The 17,894-nt window shown below is 40.2% G+C and overlaps 1 protein-coding gene and 1 long non-coding RNA gene across 2 annotated transcripts in view; one reads left to right on the plus strand and one right to left on the minus strand.

Moving 5' to 3' along the window:
* LOC138800817 (uncharacterized) overlaps nucleotides 1-17,894 on the minus strand; it is a 43,704-nt gene that overhangs the window by 23,415 nt on the left and 2,395 nt on the right. Inside the window, exon 2 of the long non-coding RNA XR_011364528.1 lies at nucleotides 12,928-13,150. This is a non-coding gene — a long non-coding RNA (uncharacterized lncRNA). The remainder of the gene's footprint in view (nucleotides 1-12,927; nucleotides 13,151-17,894) is intronic.
* The window catches only part of LOC138800816 (sodium channel protein type 2 subunit alpha-like), a 180,589-nt gene that overhangs the window by 3,424 nt on the left and 159,271 nt on the right, over nucleotides 1-17,894 (plus strand). The window lies entirely within an intron of this gene.

The raw sequence follows: 17,894 nt of genomic DNA on the forward strand, positions 1-17,894 counted from the left end.
ATCTATCTATCTCCTATCTATCTATCTATCTGCCTATCCTTCTATAGCATTATCTATCTCCTATCTATCTATCTATCTATCTATCTATCTATCTATCTATCTGCCTATCCTTCTATAGCGTTATCTATCTATCTATCTATCTATCTGCCTATCCTTCTATAGCGTTATCTATCTATCTATCTATCTATCTATCTATCTATCTATCTATCATCTATCTATCTATCTATCTATCTATCTATCTCCTATCTATCTATGTACAATATCTCATATCTATCTATCTATCTATCTATCTCCTATCTATCTATCATCTATCTATCTCCTAATCTATCTATCTATCTATCTATCTATCTATCTATCTATCTATCTATCTATCTAGCAGCGAGATAGTCCACGGCACTCCAGGGTTAACGGTGAATAAGTGATTTATTCAGATAAACATGATACAGCACTCCAACACACGCGACGTTTCTGTGGCCTCACGCCACCGTTTTCAAGCGTAAAAAGTGAAACACATGCTAGGTTTAAATACATAAGTGTAACAAAGTGATTGGTTGTATTGATTACAAATTAAACAAGCTCAGGTGATATACAAACATACAAAGCAAATCCGTGACGAGGATACCGCCCACGCATGGGCGTGTAAATTCACATAGGTGTAGATCGATCATGTGAAGAAAGGGGTTGCCGCCCCCAGTGTCAAAGTCCGTGACACACAGTGATCGTGATAAAATAAAAGTTCTTATATGTACAAAATGATCCACTTGAAAAGGGCTTGCGTTCACATATAATCACTTCTTAGGAAAATAACAAGGTATCATAGTTCATGCTTTCATTGGATCCGGACCCACCACTCCACTCGAGAGAAAGACAAACACTTGGCGCATGCGTAAGAACTTAGAAAAATCGGACTGTGTCCTGTGACGTCTCATGAAACGTCGCATCTCACAGAAACGTCGCGTGTGTTGGAGTGCTGTATCATGTTTATCTGAATAAATCACTTATTCACCGTTAACCCTGGAGTGCCGTAGACTATCTCGCTGCTAATTATTACGGTCTATGGTCAAGACTTAGGTCTACTGGCACCCACTGCAACCTGGAGCAGTGCTGCTTTGCTTATCTACATATATCTATCTATCTATCTATCTCCTATCTATCTATGTACAATATCTCATATCTATCTATTATCTATCTATCTATCTATCTATCTATCTATCTATCTCCTATCTATCTATCTATCTATCTATCTCCTATCTATCTATCTATCTATCTATTATCTATCTATCTATTATCTATCTATCTATCTATCTATCTATTATCTATCTATCTATCTATCTATCTATCTATCTCCTATCTATCTATTATCTATCTATCTATCTATCTATCTATCTATCTATCTATCTATCTCCTATCTATCTATCTATCTATCTATCTATCTATCTATCTATCTCCTATCTATCTATCTATCTATCTATTATCTATCTATCTATTATCTATCTATCTATCTATCTATCTATTATCTATCTATCTATCTATCTATCTATCTATCTATCTATCTCTCTCCTATCTATCTATGTACAATATCTCATATCTATCTATCATCTATCTATCTATCTATCTATCTATCTATCTATCTTTCTATCTATCTATCAATCTATCTATCTATGTATCTATGTACAATATCTCATATCTATCTATCTATCATCTATCTATCTATCTATCTATCTATGTACAATATCTCATATCTATCTATCTCCTATCTATCTATCTATCATCTATCTATGTACAATATCTCATATCTATCTATCTCCTATCTATCTATCTATCTATCTATCTATCTATCTATCTATCTATCTATCTATCTATCTATCACATATCATATCTATCTCTTATCTATTTCCTATCTATCCATCTATCTCATGTCTATATATCTCCTATCTATCGCATGTTACTTACTGTCTAATAAAGGAGCATATATTGGTGAATAAAGTTATTTTACTACCTTCTGAGGTCTGATGCTTTCCTTCTACATCTGATGCAAACTGTCTGCTCTGTTGTCTTCATTGCTTCACTTCCTGTACATCCTGTAATGGACTTCCTTTCCCTACTGTACATTCTAGTTGTGATTTCAGCCAACTTTATTTCCCTCTCACTGCACTTTCTTGACAACATCTACAGAAGCCTTGGAGGGAGACAGAACTGGCAGAATTCCCAACTAGAGTATACAACAGGAACAGGAAGTTTGTTACACTAGATTGAGAAGTGGGGCAATGAAGATAACAGAGCAGACAGTGTGCAGGAGAAGCAAAAAAAAAAAAAGTAAGACCATAGAAAGGTAGTAAAATAACTTTATTTACCAACATATGTTCATTTACTAGTCAGATGCCAATACATTTTACCATCAGAAAAACCCTTTTAATGTTCCTGCAGAGGCGCCAAAGGGAAAACAAAGCATTACATTTGGGCCTATTAAAAGGGGTTTTTGGTTAATTAAAAAAAAATTTGAATAGGAAGATTAAAAAAAAAAAAAAACAAGTAGCAATCCTCACCAGTTTAGTCACCTGCCACTTCCATGGCCACTTCTCCAGCCCTTCTCACCAGTCTTTGTTTCCTTGGCAGCATCAATGATGTGCTTGTATAGCCCTCTGTTTCTAGTCACTGGCCGCCATGGTCTCGTGCTGTGTACAGCCATTGTCTGCATCAGTTACCTTATGGTCCCTTTACATGGAGCGATTATCATTCAAATTTTCTCGATAACGATCACATTTTAGCGATAATCGGCTCATGTAAACACTGCGTACGATCAAGCAACGAGCAATAAATCGTTCATTGTGATCTTTCAGCATGTTCTAAAAGCGTCGCTGGTCGTTCACTGAAAATTCACAGATCGCTTTGTCTAAACAGTCTTTCACCGATTCACCCTATGTGGGAGATAGGCTTAAGCGATCTTAAAATTATCGCAATAACGATTTTTTCAAATGTTTTATCGTTTTGTCTAAACGCTGATCGTAATAAAAAAACACATTATTACTTCGAAATCGTTAAACGTTCTATTGGGCGAATTATCGCTCCTCGTAAAGGGACCATATGTGTACTGGCACATTATCAGTGAGGCTATCGGGCAGGTCCTGCTAAACAACATGCCACTGGCTCCTTTTACCAAAACTGCTTCTGTTTGTTGAACATGGTGGAAAAGTATCTGAAACACATCATAAAACCATAAAAAACAAACAAACAAAAACTGCTATTTCAGGTTCAGTCACTAGATGATAGGGGGGCATCTCATTCAGGTATGGGGTTATATGAATACTAGTTATGCCTCTGACTTTAAAGTGAATGTACCATCGGTATATTCGCTTTAAGTGTTTTGCATGGATAGAGAGGCGCTGGCACAGGGAGCCGCAGTTCTTTTTTTTTTAACTGTGGCCCTGTTCCCGCACACGGCGCCCTTCTATTCCCGGGCACTGGCCGCCTCCAGTGGGAGGAAACCCCCACCCCTCTATGAACTGGTCCTTCAAAACAAGGACCACGGCACAGTTTTCTTCCGCACTGGCACTGTTGTACTGATGGTACATTCACTTTAAATAATTTTTCTAGGACTTACTTTTTACATCAATCTTAGATCTGTGAGGTGCCAAGATCCAACACCATACTGATCAGCTGTTTGTCAGAGCCATGGCTTGTATACAGAGAACAGAGCTGGAAGAAGGTAGCTCCATACATTGTTTAGTGGTCGTTCTGAGTTACTGCATCTGAGTTACTATTGATATAAATCAGGGATGGGGAACCTTCAGCCCTCCAGTTGTTGCAAAACTTCAATTCCCATCATGCCTGGACAGCCAAAGCGAAGGTTTCCCATCCCTGATGTAGAGACCTAAGCTGCAGTAACCCAGCACGGCCACTACACACCTACGGCGGTGTCTGCTTCCAGAATTAAGGACCGCAGCTCTGGCAAACAGCTGATTGCCAGGTGCCGGATCCCCACCGATGAAATCCTGATAACCTATTTTGAGGTTACACACCACAGTGTCCACAGCTAAAATGGCATTATTAACCTAGCATTAAGTGACGGTTTACAATGCAGCTTTTACAAATTATTTACAACATCCTCTATTAGTTTTCATACTAGATCCACTTGAATGAATTATTTAGTGACTTTTCCTTCTTTTCGTAACAGACTCACAAAGTAGGCTATTTCTCATATCTGCTATTGATTGGAGGAAATATAACGTAGCTCTGCGGTTCGGAGCCTCTTTCTCTCCCTTTTCTCGCCCTTCTGCCTCGGGGCCACTGATCATCATTCATGCCATCAGCGTTAATGTGGCTGTAATTGCCTGTGTCAGGGGACGTTCTCTAAATTCACTGTACGTGTTGGTCAGTTCTGCTTCATTGCCTTGTCTGATGTTTAAGGACTTTATAGGGCAGTAGAGCTGGGCACTGGTCACATATAGGACACTATTACTTATTATCACCTCTTGTATCCTATCTGTGCCTATAGAAATAAGATGTTGGAACACAAGTAACTGCATTGGGACTGATCAGCTGCCGTCGCATGGCATTTCCTCCCTCGGTTACAGCTATGGCGAGGGGTTAGAGACGCTGGACCCAGGGCAATCTGTTCAAAGCTGTGGTGGCTGCAATGAATGAGCAGCTCTCTGGGTCAAAGAGCCAGATATACAGTATATCCCATCAGGCCAAATAACAGAGGGCTGTGCAGATGGTACAATCCCTTAAAGTCTAATTCACACAATTGCCAAGATCTGAACTATTATAGGCGTTTACAAATATATATATATATATATATATATATATATATATATATATTTATTTATTTTTACTTTATTTTATTTTATTTTTTAAAACAAAAAAAAATTCATTTGAAAATAAATAAATAATATTCAAACCTGACAAAATGTTTGTTTAGGGTGCGTTCACACATACAGGATCTGCAGCAGATCCGCAGCAGATTTGATGGTGCAGATTTGATGCACCATGAACGTACCCTTATAGAGAAATAAAAATAAATATTTTGGGTAAGGGCGGACGTGGAGTATACACAGCAGATTTTATCCCTTTTGACATCCATGTGTATAATCCCCAGAGTTTACAGACTAAAAATTATTTTAAAAAATTATGTGGGTAAGATTAAGTTGCCATGTGGATTAGAAGTCTATGGCCATGTTCACACGTGGTATACACTCCGGCCAGGATCCCTAGCGACGCCGTAGAAAACCAACATGTCAGTTTTCTGCTGCAGTGAATAGCAGCCGCAGAAAACCCTGTCAGTGCACACTATGGAGTGAGCCGCTCTGGCCGCACGCTCCATTGTGTGCTGTGGGGAGTTCTGATATGGGCGCGCACAGATGCACCCACATCAGAACATCCACCGGGATGATCTTTTCAGAGACCGGCTGTTACGTGACCTGGCCGGGTTACGAAACAGCCAGTCTCATACTACGTGTGACCATAGCCTGTAACAGCAGAGGATTTCCAGCAACTCGGTACAGCCCAAAAACTTTATTGAAGCTTCACATAAAATATACACACAAATATAGGCTGCTTATGAATTTTAATTGTACTCACTAAGCCAATAGCATAGCCAAACATACAATAAAACAATGTTATATAGTTTTCTAGCCGGAGTGTATCCACCCCTATGTGACATCACAATTTCTAACAGGTGAAGCATACAAAAAAAACTCCACCCTATACCAACATGATATAAAAACGAATATAACATACAAAAATCCCAGGTGCAATGGAACAAAGGAACTGCTGCAGAAATACATCCAGCTTCATTATTTTATAAGTGCCACTTTCAGGTCCATTAGGGGGAAATCTTAAGGTTTTTGTGCCTGCTTTCTTTTTTTTTTTCTTCAACTTTTTAGATACATTTATCAAAAATTTGTGCCATATTTGTGCAACTTTTTAGCATGCTTTGCATTTTTAAGGGGGATGTATTGGCTTATTAGATACTCCTTTAAATAGGCCAATATTTTGGGCAACTCCAGTCAATTATGTCTATTAAAAAAAAGTCTTCCAGTACTTATTAGCTGCAGTAGGTGGTGTATTCTTTCCAGTCTGACACAGTGCTCTCTGCTGCCACCTCTGTCTGTGACAAGAACTGTCCAGAGCAGGACCTATTTTCTATGGGGATTTGCTGCTGATCTGAACAGTTCCTGTCATGGACAGAGGTGGCAGCAGAGAGCACTGTGTCAGACTGGAAAGAATACACCACTTCCTGCAGGACAGACAGAGTTCTCTTCAATGGAAGTCATTTATAAGTGCTACCAAGCACTTCACCTTGCTGTCACTTCCGATTGCAGTGGATCTCACGACAAAGACCCAATGTGATCTACACTTTAAGGCCATGTTCACACAACGTAAGTTCCATACCAATCACGGTCGTTGTTGCAACGGCCGTCATTGGTACGGAACCTACGTTGTGCTGCAGGCAGAGGGAATCCCGGACGGAATGTATACACATGGTATACTCTCGGGCCAGGATCCCTAGCGGCGCCATAGAAAACTGACATGTCAGTTTTCTGCAGCCACTATTCATTAAATAGTGGCCGCAGAAAACCCTGTCAGTGCCACACGCTCCATAGTGTGCACTGGGGAGTTCTGATGCGGGCGCGCACAGATGCGCATGCATCAGAACTCAGCTACGCTAGAGATCATCTGGGATTTTCTTTTCTAATGTAACGGCCGGTCTCATACTACGTGTGAACATAGCTTTAATATGTTTGGGCAATATGTGAAGATTTTACATAAATGGTAGTACCACTCTAATGAAAGTAACTATAATTTAAACAAAATTCTGACATGTCATAGCAACATGTCAAACGTTTGTATCAGTGGGGGTCCAAATGCTGAGAACCCCGCCGATCGCAAGAGTGAAGGGGCAGACACACAGTGCCCCTTCTTCTCTGCAATAAACTGCTAAAACAAACAGTGTCTATTATAATGTGAACCTATGGAACTTCAAGTATATGAAATTGCCATAAGTTCCATAGGCTTTCATTATAATTCCCTAGACTGCTCCTATTACCAGTTATAGCGAAGATGAAGGGACACAGTGCATTTGCCCCTTTGTTCTAGCGATCGGTGGGGGTCTCAGCACCCAGACCTCTATTGATACAAACTTCTGACATGTCGCTTGGACATGTTTAAATGGTAAATATTTCCTATAATGTTTCCTAATCTTTAAACGTTTCCTATAATTCTGTAAACAGACCTATGGGTTTCCTTGGTAACAGACAACAAACAAGCTTGTGTAGTCTGATCCCGCCATCATATGACCATACATCTGTTAGCAGGAAAAAGGTGACAGTTGGAATATGGGAGTATGTCTGGAGAATCAGACTACATAGGGTTCATTTGATGTCTGTCACCATGACAACAGGCTACAAACAAAGAAAATTTTTAATGAAGACTACACATAGAGCAGATTTTAACTTGACATTTAACACAAGGCATGCTTCTAAAATGTCAAGTTTGCTGCGTCATACTATGTAATACGCTTAATGTAAAGTTAACATTTGCCTCGTGTATGCACAGAACTGCTCAATTTCTCCTTTTAGTTTCATTGAAGCAACACAAAAATAGGTGGCAAAAATGGACATCCCCTTTCAATGGGTACTCCAGCGAAAATATTTTTCTTTCATATCAACTGGTTTCAAAGCGTTTTAAAAATTTGTAATTTACTTCTATTTAAAAATGTCAAGTCTTCCAGTACTTATCAGCTGCTGTATGTCCTGCAGGAAGTGGTGTATTCTTTCCAGTTTGACGCAGTGCTCTCTGCTGCCACCTCTGTCCATGTCAGGAACTGTCCAGAGCAGGAGAGGTTTTCTATTGGGATTTTCTACAGCTCTGGACAGTTCTTGACATGGACAGAGGTGGCAGCATAGAGCACTGTGTCAGACTGAAAAGGAAACACCACTTCCTGCAGGACATACAGCAGCTGATAAGTATGGGAAGACATACTTTTCTGTAACTAGTTTATTTGAAAGAAAAAGATCAGCCATATTGGATTTTCATGCCACGTATGGTATGGGCCCTGTTACACAGAGCGATATTATCACTTTAATTAACACGAAAGCAATGCTAAAGGTGTTGGTCCCAAGGGACGTATAAAAGAAAACTGCACATCTGCAAGACCCAGCTACAGATGTTGTAATGCTTCAGTACTTACTGTATGTGCAATTACCTTATACTCGAGTACAACCATAAGATGATTTTGTGCTTTATAATCATGGTGTCAGCACTGCTGTAATCAGTCACTGCACACTGGCTGTATTCTGATTCGTGGTGGGCTTGTGCTTTTATGCTGCAGCCAATCAGAGTAAGCAGAGCTGCAGTATAAAAGATAGGAGAAGAATGATAGCGGTCGCCAAAGCATCTGATAAAACAGACAGCTGATTTCAGATCTTTTTACACTCTGATTAAGCAATGCAGCTAAGTTGGAGTTACTGATCATAGCCCTGAGATCTTAGATATTATTTATAAGGGTTCTATTTTATTAAGATCTAGTAGGACCACTCCAAATAGAAACCCAAAAATGTAGACTTCAGCATAAGTTTCTAGGTACATTGGCTACTTGCAAATGTATTAAAGGGGTACTCCGTCGAAAATCTTTTTCTTTTTAATCAGCTGGTTTCAAAAAGTTATATAGATTTTTATTTTACTTCTGTAAAAAAAAAATCTAAATTCTTCCAGCACTTATCAGCTGCTGTATGTTCTACAAGAATTATGTCTTCTTTTCAGTCTGAAACAGCGCTCTCTTCTGCCTCCTCTGTCTGTGACCGGAACTGTCCCTATTGGGATTTGCTATTGCTCTGGATAGTTTCTGTCTCGGACAGAGGTGGCAGCAGAGAGTGCTGTGTCAGACTGAAAAGAAAGCACCATTCCCTGCAGGGCATACAGCAGCTGATAAGTACTGGAAGACTTGAGATTTTTAAATAGAAGTAAATTACAAATCTATATAACTTTCTGAAACCAGTTGAAAGAAAAAGATTTTCACCGGAATACCCCTTAAAGACTACTATTTTGGTGCTCATATATATTATATATTTTATACTGTGGCTCATCCTGTGGCTCATCCTGCATTATACTGGATCTATGAACAGTATATTAAGTGCTTTAGGAAGCATTGTGCTTACAGAGACATTCTCCTTTAAGAAAATAATCTCAAGGTTAGGATGTGACACCCATATAGTACTACATGGGATGCATATGACTCCACATGTCGCCAATAGTTCTGTGTGAAGTCCTCTGCCGTTTGTCATGTCATAAAGTAATAGCAGAGTCCATCACAAGATGAAACTGTGCGAAGGGAATTTAGCATTAACATAGCCCAGAGATGGGGAAGCTTCGGCCCTCCAGCTGTTGCAAAACTACAATTCCCATCATGCCTGGACAGCCAAAGCTAAAGCAGGCATGATGGGAATTGTAGTTTTGCAACAGCTGGAGGGCCGAAGGTTCCCCATCTCTGTCTTAGGGCCCTTTTCCACCGGACGATTATCGTTCAGATTATCGTTAAATCGTTCGAATCTAAACGATAATCGTTCGGTTGAAATGCAGTTAACGATTAACGACCGAACGAGAAATCGTTGATCGCTTTATAAGACCTGGACCTATTTTTATCGTTGCTCGTTCGCAAAATGTTCACAAATCGTTCGCATTGAATAAGACATCGGTCGGTCATTCGCAGTAGATACGAACGCAATAGCGAATAAATAGCGAAGAAAAAACTATCGCAATTACGATCATAAGTAACGATTATCGTTCCATGGAAATGAGTGAACGTTTTTAGGTCTTTCACAATAGCGGTCGTTTGAGATTGTTAATCGTTAACGATTATGCGAACGATAATCGTCCGGTTGTATAGGGCCCTTAGGCCATGCATTTGGCAGACGTTCCGAATATCTTCTTATCTGTTTAATAGATTGGGGGTTGCCCTTCTTCTCTTTTTCCAGCTAGGTCCATTGATCCATCCCCGCAGTTGAGGGAGCGCATATGAATACTATTCTATGATGTCGGCGGGCTTCTTCAGTGCTGTTTTATGTTTTGTTTGGTTTTTAGGCTTTTTATTAGTTGTGGGGGGTTGAGCTAGACTTTAATTTGCAATAAATTACAATGTGCATTGACCCTGAGTGACCGCCAACCTGATTGTGAGCTTGCAAAAGCTTACTGACCTGAGGAGAAGATGATGCATGTAGTCATCCTCCATCTGTGCTACTGTAACTTCATCTAGGAGGGTCGGACTGTGTGGACGCTATCAGGCGTCTTATTGGTTGTGATTTGTGGCTCCATGATGAATAAGGATCTATGCCGTATTGTCAGCAGTTTACGTGATGTTTCTCCTAAAATAACACTGATATGATAATAATTCTGTCTTGCTGTGCCATCTCTAAAAAAACAATTAACCATTAGGTCCAGTTCACACTGAGCAAAAACGGCAACATGTCAATTCCGGCTGAGAGCTCTGCCACGGAATTTTACCATTTTTGCTCAGTGTGAACTGGACCTTACAGGTGCTATAGGATCAGTAGCTGAGAAAAGCCGAGCACTGTAAAATGGTGTTAGTTTTCCATATTTTATATTGATGTGATCTTCCTATATAATCCAAAGATCTAACTATGGTCATGACCACACAATGGGGGAGATTTATCCAACATGGTGTAAAGTGAAACTGGCTCAGTTGCCCCTAGCAACCAATCAGATTCCACCTCCTTTCATTTTCCAAGGAATCCGTGAGGAATGAAAAGTGGAATCTGATTGGTTGATAGGGGCAACTTGGCCAATTCTACTTTATACCAGTTTGATGAATCTTACCCATTGTGTGGTCGTGGCCTATAGGTTTACATGTATGTCCAGTAGGGGCAGGCCTAGCAACTGCTATGGGCTCCTGTACAGTTTGGTCTTGTTCTTTGTTATGGGACAATGAAAACCTGCAGAAGGTTGATGGATGATGGGCGGGTGGTTGGTTAGGTGGTCGTATTAAGCAGCAGCTGTAAAGATCCTAATGTTGTGTACTCTATAACTCTAATGCTACGTTTACACGGAGCGATAATTCGGCCAATCGATCGTTTAACGATTTTGAAGCAACGATTTGGTTTTTATAACAATCAGCGTTTAGACTAATAAATCGTTAGAAAAATCGTTTGAAAATTCGTAAGAAAAATCGTTATTGCGATCGTTTTTTAAGATCGCTTAAGCCCATCTTTTACATAGTGTAAATCGGTGAAAGATTGTTTACACGAAGCGATCTGCGAATTTTTCAGCGAACAGCGGTTTAAGAACATGTTGAAACATCAAAATAAACAATTTCTCGCTCGTCGTTTCATCGTTTGCTGTGTTTACACGTACGATTATCGCTCAAATGCGATCGAATTGGAACGATAATTGTTCCGTGTAAACGCAGCATTAGCCTTTCTGATTCCTATGTGACCCTGTCACTGAACCTATATGACCTTCATAATTGAGGTTTAGTATGTAGAACCATAGACACCCCCTTTCATACAAAAGGTAATTAGAATATACCAAATTTGAAGACATTTTCGGATTTCCAAATTTTTCTTTTCCTTCTTGTGCTTTGATTTTTAAGACTGGATTTCATCAAAAAATATATGTTCTACACAACTATTGTGCCCCCAAAGAAAATGTGCAGATTACTTTTACTATAACTATCCAAGGATCAATGACTACACTTGGCCAATATCAACCATCTGCCATTTTTATTTTTATTTTTTTTAACATACCCAATGAAGGTCTCATTGATTTCAGTAAGATCATTATCAAGCGGAGGGGTCATTTGCAGGCCACATAGGTTATGCTTTCCATGGTGATGAGGTTAAAACTGCAGGAGAGGATCAATGTTATATAATATGAAGAACTAGATCCAATAGAACATGCCCTTACTGCTGTGCATGGCCGGAATACGCCCAGTGGTGTTAGGACAGAAAGATGATGCGTCAAACATACGGGTAACCATGAATTAAGTCGTAATCTGTAAGGTGAATAACTAAAGTGACACATGCCATGTAAAAAATATATGACTAATATTATAAATGTGCTAGGATCCAGGTGAAGCCACTACTTGACATTCAAGTGTATTGGATATTGTGTAGGACTGAGATGAATTATGCATCTGAGGTAACCTTTCTGTATAACTAGTATTTTAGAAAAAAAAATCTGGGTTTTGCAAAAAAAAAAAAAGTAAAGCATACTTATCTGCCCGGTTTCCCTACCACTGTCATTGTGAGGACCTCTAGTCCTAGGTGCTCCCCATTATTCCCTGCTCCTAATGACATGAGAGAAAGCTCGCTCAGTGAATCATTGGCTGGCACGGGTCACTGCTGCCGTTCCTATAAGGTTGGCATGTCATTGGAAGCAGGAAGATGCAGAATGCACTGGGGACTGGGATCTGTCAGAATGGCAACAGAGGGGGATAGGGGCAGGTGAGTATGCTTTTTTTTTTTTTTTTTTTTTTTCAAAACATGGAATTCTTTAAAAAAAAAAAGTGCACAGGTAATCCCTTTAGCATCACCTGGGGAAAGAGTCAGTTTGCCTAGCCCTGTGATTCTATAAGCAGAGTGGCTTGCAGTACACGAGTCTTATCAGCATCCCCATAACTCGTATTGTATTTATTGCATTAGTACTGTAAGTATTCCTAGTGGTTATATGTGTAGGTTCTGTCTGTTCACATCTGCATTTTCCTTCCCATTAGGGGTTCTGGGATGTTTAACAGCAAGAATAGCACAGTCAGCAGGGATGAAACCCCCAGGGGAAACCTGTCTGAGCCCATTATAAATCAATGGGATGTGTTGGTGTCTATTTGAAGACATGTCTGTCATAGCCTCCTTATGGAAAACAGGGCGCTGGTTTAAAATAAGCACTAAAAGTAAAAATGCACCTATACATATATACCTTTGGGTTGTATTTCCTTTATATATTTGCTTGTTGCTAGAGTGATTCCCCCGTTCTGTTCACATAGTGTCATAGCGGTAAAATCATCTTCCATAAAATTCAATGTTGTCCTTCTGGCCTCCCGCCCAATCTTTATAAACCTCGTTTTTCACTTGCCAGGACATTTCCAGGCTTCTGGTTCACTAGGCCACTTTCTTAGGAGAGGTTTTCATTCTTTTATGATCTGCTTGGGTCAGATAACATATGTTAAAAGGTTACGGAATTGGGTGTAAAAAATGACAAAAACAGGCAAAACAGGAAGCTAATATGATACAGACTTAAGAGGTTAAAATGGGCAGCCTCCAAATTGCCTGGGTTGTATACAGCTGTTGGCTGCGATGCAATATAAATGCAATATAAATGCAATCACCATTGCAGGTAGCCTGTACGGCAGCACTGCCTCGCCCACTGTTAAGAAGCTGTTCACATCACGTCTCCGACATATGTTCGAGGTATACGTTGGCATTCTGTCAAAATGGGATGCTAACCAAGATATCTGAGAGGTGATAATGTGTTTCTGTAGTTCAAGGAAGTCAATCACACAGAAGAAACATAGAAGATTGTTAGCAGAAAAAGACCGCCAGGTCCGCCTAGTCTGCCCTATAGAAAGGAGATACTGTAGATCTCTTGTCTATATAACAATGCCTGTAATTCACTGGTGGTCTGAACAGAGATCACATGACCCAGCTGACTAGAAATAAATGCGGAAGAAAGCGGCCATGTTTTTTTGGCTAACCCCTTTAATGAATGCAGTCGTCACCTTGAGATTTGGTTTGGACTTTTATACAGTGTGTCTCTGAGAGTCATAGTTTAAAGTGTCACTGTGATTTAAGAAAACTTTTCTCATGTCAAAAAATTTGATAAGTCAAGGTCTGGGGGCTGAGACCACTACCCAGCACCAGAATGAGTGAGAAGAATCTGTCAGCTAAGGTCTTCTCTTCGAGTCTCTTTTACCCCTTTGGGGATGCAAGCATGGAAGCCATGACCCAAACATATCTGGACATATTTAGCAAAAAGAAAGAAAAAAAATCTTTGGGGACTAATAATAAAAAGGATTTTTTTTCTTCCTTTTTAGTTGTAGACTGCTTAAAGGGGTTATCCAGCGCTACAAAAACATGGCCACTTTTCCCCCTACTGTTGTCTCCAGTTCAGGTGTGGTTTGCAATTAAGCTCCATTTACTTCAATAGAACTGAGTTTCAAAACCTCACCCAAACTGGAGACAACAGTAGGGGGAAAGTGGCCATGTTTTTGTAGTGCTGGATAACCCTTTTAAAGGAGAAGTCCGGTGAAAATTTCTATACTTATTAATATTAAAATATTTTACACTTATTACGGGAAATGCTTATAAAGTGCTTTTTTCCCTGCACTTACTACTGCATCAAGGCTTCACTTCCTGGATAACATGGTGATGTCACTTACTGGATAACATGGTGATATCACTTCCTGGATAACATGGTGATATCACTTCCTGGACAAAATTGTGATGTCACTTCCTGGATAACATGGGGATGTCACTTTGTGGATAAAATGGTGATGTCACGACCCGACTCCCAGAGCTGTGCGGGCTGTGGCTGCTGGAGAGGATGATGGCAGGGGGATGCTCAGTGTCCCTCCAGTGCCCTGTGTCCCTCAGTGTCCCCCTGCCATCATCCTCTCCAGCAGCCACAGCCCACACAGCTCTGGGAGTCGTGACATCACCATTTTATCCAGGAAGTCAAGCCTTGATACAGCAGTAAGTGCAGGGAAAAAAGCACTTTGTAAGCATATATATTGTATATATATTGGGGATTTGTATTACTTTTGGGGGGCAATACAATACTTTAATAGAAATTTTCGCAGGACTTCTCCTTTAAATGGGCATTCTGAATTAGATGAAAAACAAATTAGGGGGGCAAAAATATAATAAAGCATACTCATCTAACTCTGGTCCGCTCTAGTCACTGACCCAAATTATATACTCTGCCTGTACTGCCAATGATGATCCTCTGTAATGGTGTTCAGAATATCATCAGCAGAACAGGAAGAGCAGAGGACCAGGGAAACCAGAACACCGCACTGGACCAGGCAAAGTGAGCAAGCTTTATTTTGTTATTTTACTATAGTACTAGAATGCAATTTTCTTTTTAGATAAATTTGGAATACCCCTTTAATTTTCACCTCTATGTCTTCACCAGTGTCCATACTATGATATGCTGCCTATTGAGCATTAACAAACTCACTGTCCCGGGTACATTTTTGCTTATTTAAAGATAGGATATTAAAACAAACAGTATTTTCATGGACGCCTTCCTGTATGAAGCAAAGTAAAGAAAATCCAAACCGAACATACACAATACTATAGCAGCACTTAGGAAGTGTAGTCTTGCGTGAACATGGAGAACATAGATTATATTGAATTGCTTTATTGTCGTATTTACTATGCTTATACAATGGAGGTTCTTCTCGCACAATCAGATTGATCAAATTGTTTGGGGCCATGTCAACAGGAGAAATTAAATGTAATGTCCCTTCACCATAGAATACCTGTCATATACTGTATTAGTACATGGGTCCAATAAACATTCTTATAAATGTGGTATTAGCGACTATTAAAACGTTTCCCAAACTGTTCGGCACTGTCATAAAAATAATCTTTTAACATACAACAGGGACATGCCAAAAGTTTTGATCACAGCTCGCAGCGATCTCTGTCCATGTCCAAGAGATGATTGACAGTCGGGGAGTGAAATGGGCTCCTGCGCACATCTCCCTGGTCGTTCACCTGATCAGTGTGGGCCCTTAGCAATGAGACCATGGTTGACCAATGCCCACACTTTTCCGGGCACGTGTTGGTGAAAGAAGGATAGGACATAGTGGATTTTAATTTGGAGACAGCAGTGTAGCTATCATAAAGGCAGACCACACAATTGCTATGGGGCCTTGCACAAAGTTGGCTCGCAGGTCCCTGGCCCTTTAACTGTGAGCATTTAGTGTTTTTCTCTTGTGGCCAGAGGCAGCATTGCACCTCCAGCCCTAGAGCCCTCCCTCCCCCCCAATACAAATACTCACCTGACCCAGTGATGTTACTCGTGCACCGGGGAGCTGGGAGAACGAAAGAACATTTGGGGACTGTGCCAGGCGACTATGTGGGGGGCACAGTTAGAGCGTACATGAATTCATGGACCCCTGTACAGTTTTTTATTATGGATAGTCCATGGGAGAAGAAAGAAGTGTCTGGCAGTAGCTTTTTCCCTATTGAGAAACAGAGTCAAATAAGAACATGTATGGGGGATCAGAAGGAAGAGCTTTTGGCTACCTTTAGCTATGTATTAGTAAAAATAATAGGTTCATACATCTCTTTAAAATATTCTCCTGTACAGACGGTTATGTGGTCCCCCGCTGGTCTTTGTTTACTTGACCATATCAGTCTTTGTTTACTTGGCCATATCAGTCTCCGTTTAATTGGCAATATATATGTGTTATATTTGACACTTGACAGTAGCAGATTATTACTGATCACAGTGGAAATATCAATATCCATTATTAATATGGTCAGCAGTGTGGCTACAATGGCTGCCACCGTTACGTGTCGAGCAAGACATCAATGCAGAAAAATACAGAGCCCTTGAGAACCCCCCAGAATCACAGGGCAGACATGGTGGGGGATGTGTAAGGAGAATATATAATTATTTTTATTTTTACCCAGTTGCAGTTTTTAACGGTTGTTTTCTAAATTCATAAACCACTTTAAGCCTTTTAAGTTGTCTTCTGAACTTTCCGTGGGTAATTTTATCCAGGCTGTGATGTGTTTTATCTATATTTATGTCGATGTTGTTATTCCAAATCATTGAACACTGGAAGATCTTCCATAGATATACAATGTGACTCATGAGATCGCCGTCCAAATGATATAGTTGATGTCTTCACAATGGAGAGGTTTGAGTCAAATGACGCATTTCACATCAATATGACAAGCGCTGAGTGATGATATAACAACATCCATCCAAAAGTGGAGAAGTTCATGAGTTACTAACACCCTGTAAGTATATACAGTAGTGGCATAGTCCGCAGCACTTTAAAGTTAGTGAAAACAGCGCAGAAGCAAAAATAACATGTATATAAAAATAAGTAAATGTCTATTATAAAAGAGACAGTGAGTGAACCAAACATGAACCAAACATGACTATGTACCCACAATCTGTCCCCCCAAAACTACTTGTACCTTTGGATAGCTGCTTTTAATCCAAGATCTGTCCTGGGGTCCGTTCGGCAGGGGATGCAGTTATTGTCATAAAAACAACTTTTAATCCTACAGCGCTGTGTCTAACGGCAGCGGCTTACATTTGTATATGCATTAGGCTGGCACCACCTCTCCGTCCTTCCTCCCCCCCCTCCTCATCATTAGGAATGATCCAGGAACATTTACTGCTGTTTGAGCTTTGCACAGTTGTATTAACAATCCAGCCCATGTTCATTATACACACAGGTGGGGAATAGGAAGCAATCTGCCTGGATCATTCCTAATGATGAGGAGGGTGGGGAGGAAGGACAGAGAGGGTGTGCCAGCCTAATGCATATACTAATGTAAGCCCCGGCCGTTAGACACAGCCCTGCTGGATTAAAAGTTGTTTTTATGACAATAACTGCATCCCCTGCCGAACGGACCCCAGGACAGATCTTGGATTAAAAGCAGCTTTCTGAAGGTACAAACGGTTTGGGGAGGTCAGATTGTGGGTACAGAGTCGCTTTAAAAGCCTCATTATCCGATAATCCTCATTATCAATGATATTTATCCTTATATCCCCCCTCACAACCCATTAGACCCATTAAATCCTGTAACCGTTACATTACTTTTAACTTCCTCCTTCATGTCCCTCCCAGGTTGTCTCCAAGCCCATATATCATGGACAAGGCCAGAGATAATTTATGCTACCCTTGCTTACTGTTA

The sequence above is a fragment of the Dendropsophus ebraccatus genome, chromosome 9 (assembly GCF_027789765.1).
Source record: "Dendropsophus ebraccatus isolate aDenEbr1 chromosome 9, aDenEbr1.pat, whole genome shotgun sequence".
NCBI classification, from domain to species: domain Eukaryota; kingdom Metazoa; phylum Chordata; class Amphibia; order Anura; family Hylidae; genus Dendropsophus; species Dendropsophus ebraccatus.